This window comes from Scleropages formosus, chromosome 6 (genome assembly GCF_900964775.1).
Source record: "Scleropages formosus chromosome 6, fSclFor1.1, whole genome shotgun sequence".
NCBI classification, from domain to species: Eukaryota; Metazoa; Chordata; class Actinopteri; order Osteoglossiformes; family Osteoglossidae; genus Scleropages; species Scleropages formosus.
The window spans coordinates 20,505,792-20,522,494 of NC_041811.1; positions in this window are offsets into that span (position 1 = coordinate 20,505,792).

Below are 16,703 nucleotides of genomic sequence, written 5' to 3' on the forward strand. Positions count from 1 at the left end.
CTATGCCGGGGTGCTGGAGAGGAGGCTCCGGCTAATAGCTGAACCTCAGATTGAAGAGGAACAATGCGGATTCCTCCCTGGCCATGGAAGAGTGGACCAGCTTTTTACCCTCTCACAGATAATTGAAGGGGCATGGGAGTTTGCTAATCCAGTCTACATGTGTTTTGTGGACTTGGAGAAGGCCTATGACCGTGTTCCCCGGGAAATTCTGTGGGAGGTGCTTAGGGAGTATGGGGTACCGGGGCCACTCCTGTGGGAAATTCGGTCCTTGTACCTACGGCGTGAAAGCTGTGTCCGCATACTCGGCATTAAGTCAGACCTGTTCAGCGTGGGTGTTGGACTCCGCCAAGGTTGTGCCTTGTCTCCACTCCTGTTTGTGGTTTTCATGGACAGGATATCAAGCATAGTCGAGGCCAGGAGGGCATTCTGCGTGGGAGTCAGAAGGTGACTGTGAGGGTATGGACGACAGATGGAAGCAGCAGTGGAGAATTGAAGTAGTTGGACCAAAAAGGTTTATTTTCTTTTACTAAAAAGTATTCCTCAAAACACATTAACCCCCAACCAAGTACAAAACAAACATTAAGTTACAAAGAACATGAGGCCTATGAGCCATGGGCTTAACCCCTTGTATCAACATTAATGCATAGCTCTCCTGTTTACTGCATGAGAGTGTCTACATAAGTTTGCATCAATTCACCCTCTCCACTAATGCCCTAATACAAACTTATATAGCAGTAACTCCGCCCTTCTAGTTCTACCATAACAGCCTCAAGTATTCCAAAGTACATTTCCCCAAAAATTCCATCCAACACAAATACTAAAACATACAAACAATACAGAACATTTTCTACTATAAATATCCCTACGTTACAACTTATAAAAACATTTATCACACTACACAATAAAACACCCCTGCCTAGTTGGTTGTGCCCAAGGACTCCCACCTAGATATACCCCAAATAGTTCACTCCATCTGGTTTACAACACAAGGCACCAAACACAACAGAATACCAGACAGCTGCACGGTAAGGAAAGTCTACAGAAATGATCTTCTAAAAACAATAAATACATTCACTCTCCACAACCAGTTACATATACCTGCCATACCTTTATAAAAGAAATATTATTAGTTAATGACAAACAGACAGATACCGGTAGGCCTTTCCCGGCACCCAGTCTAGTTCAAACAAAAAGTGTTACATTGAATACTAAACCAGAACAAGCAATATAACAGTACAAGGTGAAATGCATGTGACAGGCAACAACAGCAACAAGGTTCAGCATTTCATTGATGGTACTTTGCTGGCATCTTACTGATTCCTTGCAACCAACTTGCCTGTCACAGCTCAGTCTGTGACAGTGACGTCTCTGCTTTTTGCAGATGATGTTGTCCTTTTGGCACTATCACAGGGTTGCCTCCAACACACACTGGAATGGTTTGCAGCCGAGTGTGAAGCGGTTGGGATGAGGATCAGCATCTCAAAGTCTGAGTCCATGGTTCTCTCACGGAAAAGGATGGCATGCCCCCTGCACGTAAGGGGAGAGAATTTGCCCCAGGTGGAGGTGTTCAAGTATCTTGGGGTCTTGTTCACGAGTGAGGGGAGAGGGAAGCGTGAGATTGGCCGCAGACTGGGAGCAGCGGCAGCAGTAATGCGGTCACTTTACCGGACTGTAGTGGTGAAGGGGGAGCTGTGTCATAAGGCGAACTCTCTGTTTACTGGTCGATTTACTTCCCTAGCTTCACCTATGGTCATGAACTTTGGGTAATGACCGAAAGAATAAGATCGCGGATACAAGCAGCCGAAATGAGTTTTCTCCACAGGGTGTTGAGACTCACTCTCCGTGACAGGGTGAGGAGTTCGGACATCCGGGAGGAACTCAGAGTAGAGCCGCTACTCTTCCACATTGAGAGGAGCCAGTTGTGGTGGTTCGGGCATCTGATAAGGATGCCCCCTGGGCGCCTCCCTTTGGAGGTATACCAGGCACGGTCAACTGGGATGAGGCCCTGAGGTCGGCCCAGGACCCACTGGAGGGATTATATCTCACAGTTGGCCTGGGAATGGCTGGGGATCCCCCAGGCTGAGCTGGAGGAAGTTGCAGGGGACAGGGGCGGCTGGGCCTCTCTACTCTCCTTGCTGCCACAGCGACCCTATTAGGACAAGAGGGATGGAAGATGGATGGATGGGTGGATGGATGTATATTGCTGTCCCAGAATGTCTGGTAGAAACATCTGATACAAGCTGTTGTACAGAAAAAAAAAATATCCATTATGGAAGTAAAATGGCAGTGTTAATAGAACAAAATGCTGTTGTATTGATTAATAAGTCCATTTTATGAAAATGGATGTTTGTTTTTATGGATGTATGTTTTATAAGCTGTTTTAGTGGTTTTTCATTGTATGGGACCTGTTATATGAGGCATTAGTGTATTACTATAATATTATGGTGCTGATATTCTTTTTCCACATTACCGATGTGGATGCAAGTCGGTACAATCATTAAGAAAGGAAAAAATGTTATTTTGGAAAATTGCACTTTAGAGAATATCTGCCTTTTTTTTGACTATAGAACAGAAAACCAGCAAGCAGGAGAATGCAGTTTATCCCAGGAGTTGTGCAATGCATAGATGTCCTGTAAGGGCTCTCCGAGACCTAGTCAAACTCTCCTTTACACATTGCAGTTATGGCTTATAAATCGTTTTCCTTCACTTTTCTAACAGTTTTCCAACACATGATACACAGTTTTGATTCTTAGTTATTCAGGGGGTGACCAAAATGTAAAAATCTCACACAAAGAAGGACTAAAAGTTTTAAGCACCTAAATCAGAGGTAAAAGTCACTCACAGTTGAGTCATATTAAGTTCAATAATTTACCAATATTTTCAGCTATAAAAGAAAGGGTAACAATCAGCACTTCAGTATGTGAACAGCCACCACACACAAAAGAACAGTCAATACCTGAATTGAAAGTACATCAGGCACAACATCTGCAAAAATAATTATTTATCTACAGAGTTAAAACAGCATGGGCAAGAAAAAAAAAGAGAAATTGCATCAGGAAAAAAAATATTGATTTAGGTATTACTTTGCTCCAAAGCAGCTTGCTATGTTTAGCTAGCAACAATGATTTACCCATTTATAGAGGCAACTAATTTTTTACTGGAGCAATGCAGAGTAAGTACCTTGCACAAGAGTATTACAGCAATTTCCAAGTCCACAGGTGGTAGCTGTGACCTGTACTCCAGCTACTGCTAGAAATAAGTAACGTTTGTAAATCAACGCTCCCTAACAATTATGTGCAGACACCTGAAAGGATAGCTGCTGAAAACCTTAATAAACGGAAAGGAACTACCTAACTGAACTGAAACTCTGTGAATCAGTTTCAACAATAACTTTTTAAAATCTGCCTCAAAAAGGTGATATCTGTGATGATCCACAGGGATAATACCCCTAGCAACCAAAAGAGGTGCCACTCAGTTCCACTAATGCACACCTGTTCACAGTTTGATAATCTGTCACATAAATTTACATTTACATTTATTTATTTAGCAGACACTTTTCTCCAGAAACTACTTCCAATGAACTCTATGTAGTGTTATCAGCCCACACACCTTACTCACTGCAGTGACTTACACTGCTACATACACTACTTACAATGGGTCACTCCTTCATACATCAGCGGAATACACTCTCTCTGTTACTCACACACTACATACATACAAAAGCAGCAAACACTGAAATAGGATTGTGGATTCTTGATCAGCATTTTTTTGTGAACTGTAGTTACTTAGTTCCGAAGTCTTGTCTCCTAGGTGTTTATCTTCGAGTTCTGAGTGCCTGTCCTGTCTACTCCTGCTTTTTGTGCTCCGGTCCAGGTCCATTGTTCCTGTCCGGTATTTTGTCACACCTCCATATTCAGGTACTGAACCCGTATTGATAAAATTTTGCAAAATAAAAATTAACCTAACCATTTCCTATGGGCCCTGCTTGGGGTGTCTTGTGATGGACTGGTGTCCCGTCCTGGGTGTGTCCTCTCCCCCTCCAGCCTTGCGCCCTGTGTTGCCGGGTTAGGCTCCAGCTCACCGCAACCCCACTCTGGACAAGTGGTTTCAGACAGACTTCCTATAGGGAAAAAAATATTAAGAGTGCTAGGAATTGCAAATCTGATGTTTATAGTTATAGTACATGCAAGGGGGTTTTACAATTAGTATACTGTATCTACTTTTATGCATTTAAAGAGAGCAATAATAGAATTGTAAAAGAGTTACAACTGCTTTTGCAATACAAGAATCGATCTCCTACAAAATAGTTATAAATATTGTAGTACCTTAAAAAATCAACTGTAGATTGATTTGTGCAGGAGTATGGATGATGAATGTAAGGTTTGAAGGATGTTGACAAATAGTTTGTCAAAATTTCTAGTAGCATGTATTTGATTAATGGACACAGACTTGTGTGGTGACACCCAAGAGCAAAATTCTGGAGTTTCATAATGATGCAGTGTTGATGAAAATATTTGTCAAAAATTCATTTTTAAAAATCACAACAAAGTTTATGAATTCAAGCAGGCAACTTCTTATGTTTGCGCACAAACATAACCCAGCCCAAGTCTAATGTACCCCCAAGTCAATTTTTTGGTATTTGAAAGTGGAAAAAACTACAGATAATACAAAACTACCAAAATAATTACAATTCTATTTTAGAAATGATTTAAAATGTTTTCATATTGCATTATGTAGTATTTTTATTAGTATAAGTACTAAAAATGGTTCCAAGTGAGCAGCAGCCAACAGAAGCAGCTGTGTGATTTTGTTTTTTGTACTTTTTAGCTTTTAATCTCGCTTTCATTTTTCGTCTTGCTTTTGTTTTGATTTTATTTTTAGAAACATCTTTGTTTCTGTTTTTGTTGTCTATTTTTGTCAGGGAAATGACTCACGGTACATTATCACAACATGGGGGTAAGATGTATGCTTGACTGAGTCTGCTTCTGGCTGATACTGCTAATGAGACATCAGCAGAACTTGAGATGGAGAAACTGCAATTTCTGTACATTAAACAATTGCACCGTCCATGCTTACTACCGCTGTCAGTGGATGGGAGGAGCAACCCAGATGAAGAAGCAAAGGAACAAATTGTACCTGCCCACAAGTATCATGAGGAAAGTAAGAATTCTGCTCAACAAAATGGAAGGAGTCTTTGAAATTTTTGAGCTCCACCACAAAAATAAATGAGGTATGGTAAAGTCCGGAGAAGATCATGGGCTACAAGCAGTCTGCGGCAGAAATAATATCAAGGACTCTAGATCCAGCCAGTGAGCTGAATCAGTATTACAACAAATTTCATTTGACTTTACTCAATCTAACCACATCTTCCTTCCTCCAAAACACATACTGTGAGCATGGACCTCCCATCAATTACTTCTTCTGCAAACTCGGAAACCCTCACCTGGGCACCTTTTATGTTTCTCCAGTCTACCGCTTCTCCTGATTACAGCACTGAGACATCCACTCTTGTTCAAGCATTACTGACTACCACTGACAACAAGGTGAAGAAAGGACAAAGGAGACTGTGCACTGGCAAAGCTGTGGATTGTGATAGAATGAGCCCCAGGGTCCTCAAAAACATGTGCTAACAGCTGTTAGGTGTCTTCACACACTTTTTAAACCTGTGTAGATGGTGCCACTACTTGGAAGACATCCAGCTACATCTCACTGCCTGTGGTTTGAATGACTCCAATGTGGTGTTACGTTTACATTCATGTTTATCCATTTAGCAGATGCTTTTGTCCAAAGCGACTTCCAATGAACATTTTAACATCAGCCTCCTGTGAAAGGCCATTTGGACTTCCAGAAGTTTGCTAATCACGCCCATATTATTGTAGATGATGCAATAATCTACATGCTCCACAGGGCTTATTCTCACCTGGAATTTTTTTTAAAAAACTTCTCTAGTGCCTTCAATACTATCCAGCTGTTGCAGCTAATGAACAAAATCAATACCATAGGTGTATCCATAGTCAAAATGATGATAGAGGTGGATGTGTCACTGTAATGAAGTAAGGGATGTTGCTTTCTCATGGACAGGCATAATTTTTTTAGTACTGTATTTTGTACAACTTGTTTAAAATTGAACCAAGACCAAAAAAAATTCTTTTACTAAAAATTCTGAATTGTATTTTCATGTCACAATAGTTACAGTTTAACAGTGTAAAATACTGTGATTGTGCATGGCTTGATTTTTCTTTCATTAAAATGCCCATGTAAAATGATCATTTATGTTCAAAACAAATTCTGTTTCTGTAGCTTCTCTTCTGTGTATAACTGTGATGACTCCAGGCAATAGTACCTTACATGAACACCAGAGATCCCCCTTTGCAGTACTCTAGGAGCTTTGTAGAACACCTTATTTTCATCAGGTAATTGGAACTGTTGAAAAGGAAACCATTACAGACTATTCTTGTAAAGTCTTGAGTGTGTAATAGTGGCTGAACAGTCGGAGAAATGCTCTGATGTTTTTTGTCCTTGAGGTTCTCACTGGTCTAGCTCATGCTCCTCAGTATTTTGTCTTGTGTGTTGTCTGATGATTAATTTCACTTGAAAATTGGTACTTACATCACTGCCCCCCCAAAAAAATTAAAAAAGAAACTCTGCATCTGGATTCACCCACCATCCTAAAGTTTTCATCATTACAATAGCTTCTATTCAGTCTTTTATAATGCCCATTCTGGTCTACAAAATCACACTATTTGAAATATTAAATGAGATCAATCAAAATATAATAGAATGGGTGGAAATGTGGGACTGATTAAATCATTATTCAAAACTTGTAGTTAGCTGATGAGTACATTATTAGAGCTGTAATTAAAATTACACAGTCTGAAACAAAAGAGAAAAGGCATAAAACCTATATTTAAAAGTTGATCATTTTTGCTTAATTCATGTATGAGTTGTAGTATATTTGCAACATTTTTTTTGTAACTTAGTCCATGAAATGTGCAGAATTACAGCTACTGCATAGAGTAGATGTTTTCACACAGAAATATTTTATCCTGAGGCCAGTGGCCCTCATGTTCATCACTCCACATTGTTATACTGGCCTTGCTTTCCATGTGATGCATTTTTTTCTCAGTTGAATTCTCCTCTGGGTTAGGGAAAGTTTTTTGATACAATACTGCTAGAACCTGGGTTTTAGTTATCTTTGTTCTGTAGCTGAACAACATCAAGGTTGGTCTCATTATTATTAGCTTTCATACTTCAGTAATAATAATTATGCAGTGATTAATTTTGCCTTTGAAACAGCTATACGATCTGATTGATAAGTTATGTGGAAAGTGTTTACTGAGTATAAAATGACAATTTTTTGTTTGTCAGTACTGTACCAATGGTGACAAAAATACATTTTTTAGATTGGTGTAGCAACTGCGGTGAAAAAAAAAAAAATTATTAGTGACAAATCCAAGGGTGAATGTAACCCTGTTCATTTCACACGTCATTGTTAACTAGAGGATAAGAATCTCAACCAAAGGATGAAGCCATTCGAATTGGTTCCGAGCAGAGATGACTCACTGTAGGTTGAAAATGTCGACGTTAAAACATACTTTTGTTCTTCCTTGAGGTCACACTGGTGTGAAACTGTCAGTGCCAAACTGGTTAAGGAACAAAATTAGCTAATATGGCAGCCATGAAGGAGTTATGATGTTAGGGTCACAGAATACTAACATGAGCCAGATTTAAAAGGTTCACAGGTATAGGGTGGGGTTAAGTGCAGTCAGAATGACAAAAATACTCAGAGGGAGTTCATTTAAGCACAGTTATGATGACAAAGTTATTTTTTTCTGTGAATATTTTTTTTCCCCTGAGGTCATGCTAACAGAATCATTAGATTGGGCAGCACTGAACTTTGCAGTTTTCAAGGAATCCAAATAACACTGCTATAGTTTAGCTTGTAGAACTTGATCTCTCTTTATCTATGCCATCTCTCTGTACACACTCCCTATATGTATGTTTAAAGTTACTGCATTGCTGCATTAAGTTTCTCTGCATTGGATTTCTATGTCCAACTAAATGTTTTATTTTGTCTTGTCAACTGCACATTCTGATGAAATTGATTATTATATCATCTTTACTGAGGAAGAAATATTACAAGTTGTTGATGAAGTTTCACTTAAAAAATTGACTTTAAAATACCCTTAATCTTAACCTTATCCTATACTAACTGACATTTAATGTTTAGACACAGTGATGCAAAAACTCATTAACCATGAAATGCCTTGTATTTTGACCCTTAACCAATTCTCTAATTTTTGTCACATAAATGCTACACTGAAATTTAATAATGAAATTTAGTTCTAGAGATGTTGTCTCCTGAGGCATGGGCAGTGTTAGGTCTGTATGTAGGAGGATGGTAGAAAAGAAGCTATTACTCAAAAATAATCAATTTAAAGCATGTCTGGGGCATGAAAAAACATGAAAAATATGATCTAGCTGCAGTATGGGAAAACGTTTGTGGTCACACGACACCAAGAAAGAGCTTTTTCGCCAAAACCCAAAGTTTTGTCAGTGGTGCTAACAACTGATATAATTTATATTCTATTGTCTGACATGGCTTAGTCTTTGTTTTTCCCTGGGTGCATATTTTATACATCAAGATACATAGAGGTTCCTGGAAGCTGACAGTTTGCTTTCTATAGGTGCTTTAAAGACTAGCTGTTTTCGTCAGTATTTGGTCTAGGAGCAGTGGCACTTATTTTTTATAGACATTTCCCCTTTATCTCCTATGGCAGGTTTTTTTTTCAGGTTTAAAAATGATAATACCATCTGAACAGGCTGTTGAAGAAGGTATGTTACTTACGTTTAATCACTGAGACACTACACCATCCTCATCTTTAATCTTAGACCACTAAGATTGTATTTATTTAACAGGAATATAATTCTACAAACAACACATCCAATTTTCCATAATTAATTACTGTTGCTTAGCTTTTATATGAAAATATTAAAAAAAAAGGTAGAACAAAAACACCATTTTAAAAATCAGTACAGTTGGATATTATACTTAACAGATGATGATTAGTATCTTTCTTAAGAGAACAATACAGCAATACAATAACAGGGCAACTTTTTTTCTTTTTTTTTTTTTTTAACAAAAACATGTTCTTACTTCCATCCCCATGGTCAGCTTGATATCCCTAAGGTTTTCCTTGGAATTTCATCTTTTTTAATTGTACTCCTCATTTGGAAACACACAGTGCTAATTTCTGACCCAGAGCAGATGATGCATGACTGTTCCAGTTAACTGTCAAAATTACAATCATGTTTTAAGCTATGAACTGGTGTAATAAGTTAAAATGAGACCTACATTCCTATTCTACTTACATTTTACTTCCAACTAATTATGTTTGCAGAAATGCAGGTTTCCTTTACTCCACAGCTAACAAAATACCAATAAATAATAAGTGAAGAAAATACAATTAAAAATAAACTAGAAAAGTTCAAATATTTGAAAAAAATGTAACTCATTGTGTTTCATGTTTCACTGTGTTCTTGTGTAATTCATGAAAGTTCATGGTATTTAATAAAAAAGGTATAGCTTCCAGATCAACTTTACTCTTCCCTTGAATTTCAAAAGGTACAGTCCCCATTGCTTAATTTGTATTTTAGCAAGACATTCAATAAGTGTTTTAAGGCTTTACCTTCCAAAAAATTGATGAAGTTTCCAGAGAAGGTGACAGAGTGGTCTGTATTGAGTTGCAGTAATCAAACAGTGCTTCTGAGATGAGGAGTACAAATGATTACAGTGAACCACTACATATTACCAACAGGTTAACAGCTGTAGATGCAACATCATATAAGAAATATGCTCTTGTACTTACAGGGTCCCTTAAGGTACATTTGGAATGGGTGGTAGATTAATTTTGCAAGATGAATAGTTAGCTCAAAGGCAGTGTTAGTTCTGTTTCCTCTGTAGGGTAGGCTATTAATGAGTCCTTAATTGTTCATGTTTCAATCCTGTCTACTGGGGTCACTCATGAGTCAGTAGCTTTTAAAATTTCACAAAGAAATGTTTGGCTATCAGAATATGGCAATTGCTCTTTTGATGGCATGGAAGGGCACCAATACTGCCTTCTTCATCAGTGTATGGCTTCTGGGTAAGCATAGAAAGACATGGGACACATCTTGAAGATGCAATGGTCATAATAATTGCAGAAGTTCCACTCACTGAAGGCAGGCACATGTACCAGAATGTTAATACACAGTGCTCATTCAATAGAGAATAAGCTGCAGGACCTCTTGAAGGTATTTGGATACTTGCATAAGCCAAAGGGCATCACCATGAACTCACAAAGACCTTACCTGTCATGAACCCAGTCTGGAGCAATGCTGCTGACAGATGGTGATATGCCCTCTTTAGATTCTTTTTCATCTCCCTTATTTTAGCACTGCATTGCATAGAATTGGGGTGAGGGCTGTCATGATATCGTGTGGCAAAAAGATACTGGTCTCAGGTAAAGGAGCTGTAACAATTTTCCTTAGCAGGAACTGGTGATGGACATGGACCTTAGGCTTTGGCATGGATCTTGGGAACTAGCCCACACTTTGCAGTAAGTTACTGCAAGTCTGGCCAAATAGAGATGTAGTGGGTGGTTAGCCTGAGTGGGAGGGCTGCTTAGCAAGTGGAAGAACCCCCTGAGTATGCTAGCAAATCAGAGACGTTTGACAGAAGAAAACATTGTGGAATACACTGTGAATAATTAACCAGATACTGTGATGGACAGGCCTCCCGTTCAAGGTATACCCCTCTTATCCTAGCACCCAAATATTTTGGGATAGGCTCCATTATGCTATGACCCTGAGAAGGAGAAGAGGCTAATGAAGGTGGATGAGGGAATGAGTAAAAGCCAGGGTGCATGATAACCAATGCACTGTATTTTCCTAAATAAATATAACTACTACAAAAAAGAAAACTGTATGGGCAGGTTTCCAGATTTTCTCATAACATGAAACATTGTAGCTACATAAGATGTCATTTAAAAATAAATGATCATAATATACCTTTAGATTTAATAGTGCATTTTTTTATGACTCCAGAAAACATAAGAATTGAAAGGCAAGATATGAAGCACTCTGGTTAGGATCCGATAGATACTTTCAACTAGTGAAAACGTTAGAATTTGTCGGGCTAACATTGTATTCGCTGTGTGACCCTTTAACACTTACTGTCAAACACACACACACACACACATTTTCAGAACCGCTTGTCCCTTACGGGGTCACGGGGAACCGGAGCCTACCCAGCAACACAGGGCGTAAGGCCGGAGGGGGAGGGGACATACCCAGGACGGGACGCCAGTCCGTCACAAGGCACCCCAAGCGGGACTCGAACCCCAGACCCACCGGAGAGCAGGACTGCGGTCCAACCCACTGCGCCACCGCACCCCCCTACTGTCAAACAACTTGTAAAATATGTTTAGCTCCCCAAATAGCAAGAAGATATTTTTCATCAAAGTGGGTAATGCTTCCATGTCACTGCACCTCTGCTGTTTGGGCATAGGTTTGAATCCAGCTCAATCTGTGTGGAGTTTGCATGTTCTTCTAGTGTCTACAAGGGTTTCCTCCATGTGCTCCACTTTCCCCCCACAATCCAAAGACGTGTAGCTCAAATGAACTGGCGATACTACAATGCAAGTACTGTGTCAATGGGTGAGTGAGGCTGTGCAGGGTGTGCATGCATGGCTACTCTGCAATTCCCTGGCATCCCATGCAGGATGTAATCCTGAAACCCCCATCCCCCAGCCTTGTGCCCAGTAATTCTTGTAGGCTGTGGGCAACCACAACCCTGATCAAAACAAGTAATTAGCAAAAGTGAGTGAGTGAGATTTTATAATGAAAGAAATCTGAGAATTCCACTGTTTCTGGAATAAAGATAATATATAGTTAATGATAGTTGTACAGTGTCAAATTAAGTGTTCCTATCCCTTCAAAATAGGAATCTATTTTTCTCCTCAATTTTCTTTTTTAATCAGTTAAAAGACACTCTAAGGGGTGCTGATGTGTCAGATATTTCAAGAAAAGAAAATGATTCATGAGTGACAATGGAGGGACACATTTTGAAAATTGCTTTCTGAGCAGAAGTTAAGTGATGAGAGACAAATTTTAGAACTGTAGTGCTGCCCATGTTTTAATTTTTAGTAATTATTCAGTTTGTCCTTTACAAGCCAAACTTTTTACAAATAAAGAAAAAGAAAATACACTTAGCAACCACTTTCAAAATTGCTCAGATCACATGTCTTGTCCATTGAAATGCTTAGTCCAGCATTAACTGAACATTTTAACCCTGTCCACATACTTCACTTTATGCTGAGGTCCAGCCAAGTGATTTGATGTTTGAAGGAACAGCATGTTTCAAATTGGTGTATGTAATACAGTAGACACTGAGCATATGCTGACTAGTCTCTGGATTGAAGTAAAATATGAATAAAAGCATCACAAGTGAACACCTATTTTACATCACCGTATTAAAGATTGGGAGAACACGGTTTCATGTTGGAAAATTCTAGCAAAGACAGTTTAAAGATTTCAGCTGTGCATAATCCTTTAAGGTCACATCATGGCCCATTAAAGAAAAGTTCCATTTATTTTAATGGTCAGTACTGGCATGACTGATGTCTGGTTCCAGGCAAAAACACTTATAAAAACAACTGGTTCATGAAAATATATGATCCAGACTCTGGTGTGGAACAAGTCACCTCAACCTACAATGTTCAAATCATTCATTCATTTCAGACACATAAAACATAGTATAGGAGAAACGGTGATAACTGCTTTTAACATTATAGATATCGTAACTTTGTCCCTGGGTATTCAAATGTAAAATCTGTTGGTCCGAGACAAGAATTCTCATGTAGCAGCAACACAAAACTAAAATGGTTTTATTAGGTTTAATCTTACCTTCTAAAATGAACAAATTTCATCATCACCATTGTGAAAAAGACAGGCACACAATGCAGATCCATGCCTTTGTTGCACTATAACATTGCTTTATACAATATTTGCTGAATTTCTTATTTACTTTGTTTCTCTGTACACTTTTCACTACAGCAACAGCTCCTGGCATCCTTCATTAAACCTGGCCAGGGCTAGTAACAAGATTTTCACAAGCTGAAAAAACTGTAATATGACAAGTGGGGTGTAGGGGTGTTGGTTTTAGTTTATCTGTCAATTTGTGATTTATGTATAAATGCAAATATTAAATACAAATGATATAGTCATATCCTGAATGACATTATTATTTACTAATTTATTTATTTTGCTAACACTTTTTTACAAAGTGAAATACAGTGTTAAGATACTGCTTACAATTGTTTACCCATCTTTACAGCTCTTCAGGTACCTTGCTCAAGGGTACTACAGCGAGAGTGGGAATTCAAATTAAGATGTCTTTTAAGTCCAAGACATCAGTTCCAACCCCTGCATTACGTGATGCACCAATAAAGTGAAGTTTCATATAACTAAATGTTATTATTGAAATTTATTATTGAATATTAGAGTGCAGTCTAGGTATGACAATATCTACATATATATATTTCTATACAGATATAAAGTAACAGCAGCCTTGCATATGCAAGGAAATATTGACAATGAGTAAACACTGATTTTGTTTACTGATAATTATTATTTTGTTGATTGCATTTAAATATTTTCATTTCAAATTAGAGCCAACAGGAAGCTTTGCCAGCTGGATACATAAAGCTTTTTAAATGTTGTGTATAAACTGTAGCTCAGCCACCCTCCCTTCCATCACACCCACTTCACACTCTGCCCTCAAATGGCACTGCCAGAGCTGACAGCAGAGAAGCAATTTTAAGGAGGTATGACCGAATATGTGTTACTACTACTTTCAGATTTACAGAACGTGCTAAACTGTTAATCTCCCACAGTGGTGAACCACATGCGGAATTTTCTGCAGTCCTTTTTCCTGCCATGTACCCAACAGTACAATTAAAAAAAACTGTCACTTCGGTAAGCTGGTTAAATTGTTACTGGCACAAAATTACTCTGAACTTGTCACTGAAGTGCTAATAAAATTTTGGAAATAAATGAGGCAAATGATGATGCTAACTTTCTGCTGAAGAACATGTCACATATAATGTTGAGCAGGTTATACGAATCTACCAAATTGTACCAAAATCATAAAGTTTTTTTCAGAAGACATGATAAGACTTGTCCGTATTAACTGAACGTCCCTAATAAAAATTTTCTCTCTGCCAAAAACTAGCTCAGAAAACATCAATCATAATTCGTCGCAGCATCAGTTTGGAATCACTGTTTGTCTAGACAAGGGGAAAAAATGCAAGTAAAAATTTTTCGTCCAATGAATTTTAGGACAAACAAATGCCCGATACACTCTTATGAAATAACATGAAATCTTAGTTTAGTCACTACTGTGGCCCATAGAGAAACAGAAATATATCTTCCTAAACAAGTCATATGACAAGGATACACAACATCAAATTATGTGAGGACAACTCAATGACTGTTTCGATTTCATCTGTAGGTGAGATATCATTCAGATAATAATTTTTTTCTCTGAAACCCTGTTTTGCTCCATTAATTGCTACTATGGTATCCAAATGCATATACCTATTTGTGCTGACACATATATATTATGTTCAAATATATTTATTTCAAGATGAGGGTAAACTTCAAGTTCAAGTTAAAATAACTCATACCTCTGTCAAATAAATATTAAGTAATTTCAAGGGTAAACACACACACACACACATTTTCTGAACCGCTTGTCCTGGGGAAACAAATGCATGATTTCAATTTTTTTTTTTAAAATGTTGCCAAAGAAACATTTCCTGGAAATGCATTTATTTGGAAGTTACTTTCAGTATTTATGTTCATGTTTCATTGTATTTTCAGTTTCTTATAATGAATTATCTTTATGTGTACATGTGTAATTATTAAATAATTTGAGGCAAATTGCATAGCTATTTCTCCTGTGGACCATGTTCTTTGTTGCTTGGTTCTTTTTTTGTGACACAGCTTATGGAAAGCATTATTTTCAGGTACTGTAGGAGTATCACAAAGTGGAAGCATTGCTGGTACATTACAGCAAAGTATGGTCCAGTAGTAGTAACTTGTCTGCAAGCGAGCCTTACGTAAATGTGGTATTTCAGTCATATTTTAAATTCTCATACAGAATAATAAAACCCTCAGCCAATTTACTACTGGAAGATCAAATAATTACCTCTGTTTTACAAAACAATGCATGCCAAGTAATGCATTGACTGCAATTTCACTATTATTTGTACTACACACTAACTATAATTAAACCCAGTAACGGTGAATGACTTGTGAATGGAGGAACCTCTGTAATGGGTTACCTTTTCCTATCACTGCCAAACCCAAGCTTTACTTACTTGTTTTTTCAATTTTTTTCTTTTTTTTAGTTAAGCAACAAGAAAACAGAACACATTACAATCAAGACTACTTCTAGCATTGCACAACTATATCAAAAAGTGAAAAGAACAACAACAGGTTTACATATTACAACACAAAAGCACATTATGAAAAAAGACTAAACTGACAAAGATAAGGTATGCCTCATTTTCATATTTTTACAGTTTGAAATTACATGCAAATAGGCCTTTACATCTAATTTAAAATTTTCAAAGGCAGGACTCTCCCCTGACCATTTTGCTTTGTGTATGTAGTAACATACCAATACGATAAAGGCAGTTACAGAAGTTATGTTTATATTATTTTCAGTGAGATAGAAGTTCATCAGTCTTTAACTTTAATATTAATGTTTGCCTCTTTTTTTAATATAAGATTGCAGTTCAATCCAAAGAGTTTTTACCAGGGGGATTTGACCAAAATAAATGTAGAAAAAATGTAAAAATGTAGAAAGTGGCTTCAGGGCCACTTTCACAAAAAGCACATTTATCATCTGTATTCATCTTAAATCGTGGCACAGCAGGGGTCTTTACTGGCTATATTTGAAGGAGAGGAACCTCGCTTTTCCCTTGCAATGCTTTCAAAACACCCTCCACAGCAGCTTCATTGCCCATTTCTATAGTACTCTAGGCAGTGCTGTACACTGGAGTCTCCGTTTTCTAGTTATTGTGCAATCTGGGCCTAAAGTCAAAATCGAGTACATCTGCTTCACCATATAAACCTTTTCAGGTATGGTATCACGTGACACAGTAAACAAGACTTTACATCTTCATTTACGCATAATCTCCGCAGGATCCGTCCCTACCTCACTACTGACTCTGCCCAACTACTTGTCCAGGCCATGTTGACATCCCGTCTGGACTACTGCAACTCTCTCTTGTGTGGCCTTCCCGCTTCTGCCATCAAACCTCTGCAGCTGATACAGAACGCTGCTGCACAAGTTGTGTTTGACTTGCCAAAGCGTTCCCATGTATCTCCTCTACTCATTTCTCTGCACTGGTTTCCTATAGCTGCCAGGACCAAATTTAAGACCCTGGTTATTGGCTACAAATGCATCAATAGAACTGCTCCCAGCTATTTACAAGGCCTGATCAAGGGCCACACCCCAGCCAGACCACTTTGTTTGTCTACTTCTGCCCGCTTGGTGGTCCCGCACACAAAAAGTAAAGTGTGGAGGTTCTCAGTTCTGACTCCGTTGTGGTGGAATGACCTCCCCCCCTCACTCAGAACTGCTGAAACTCTGT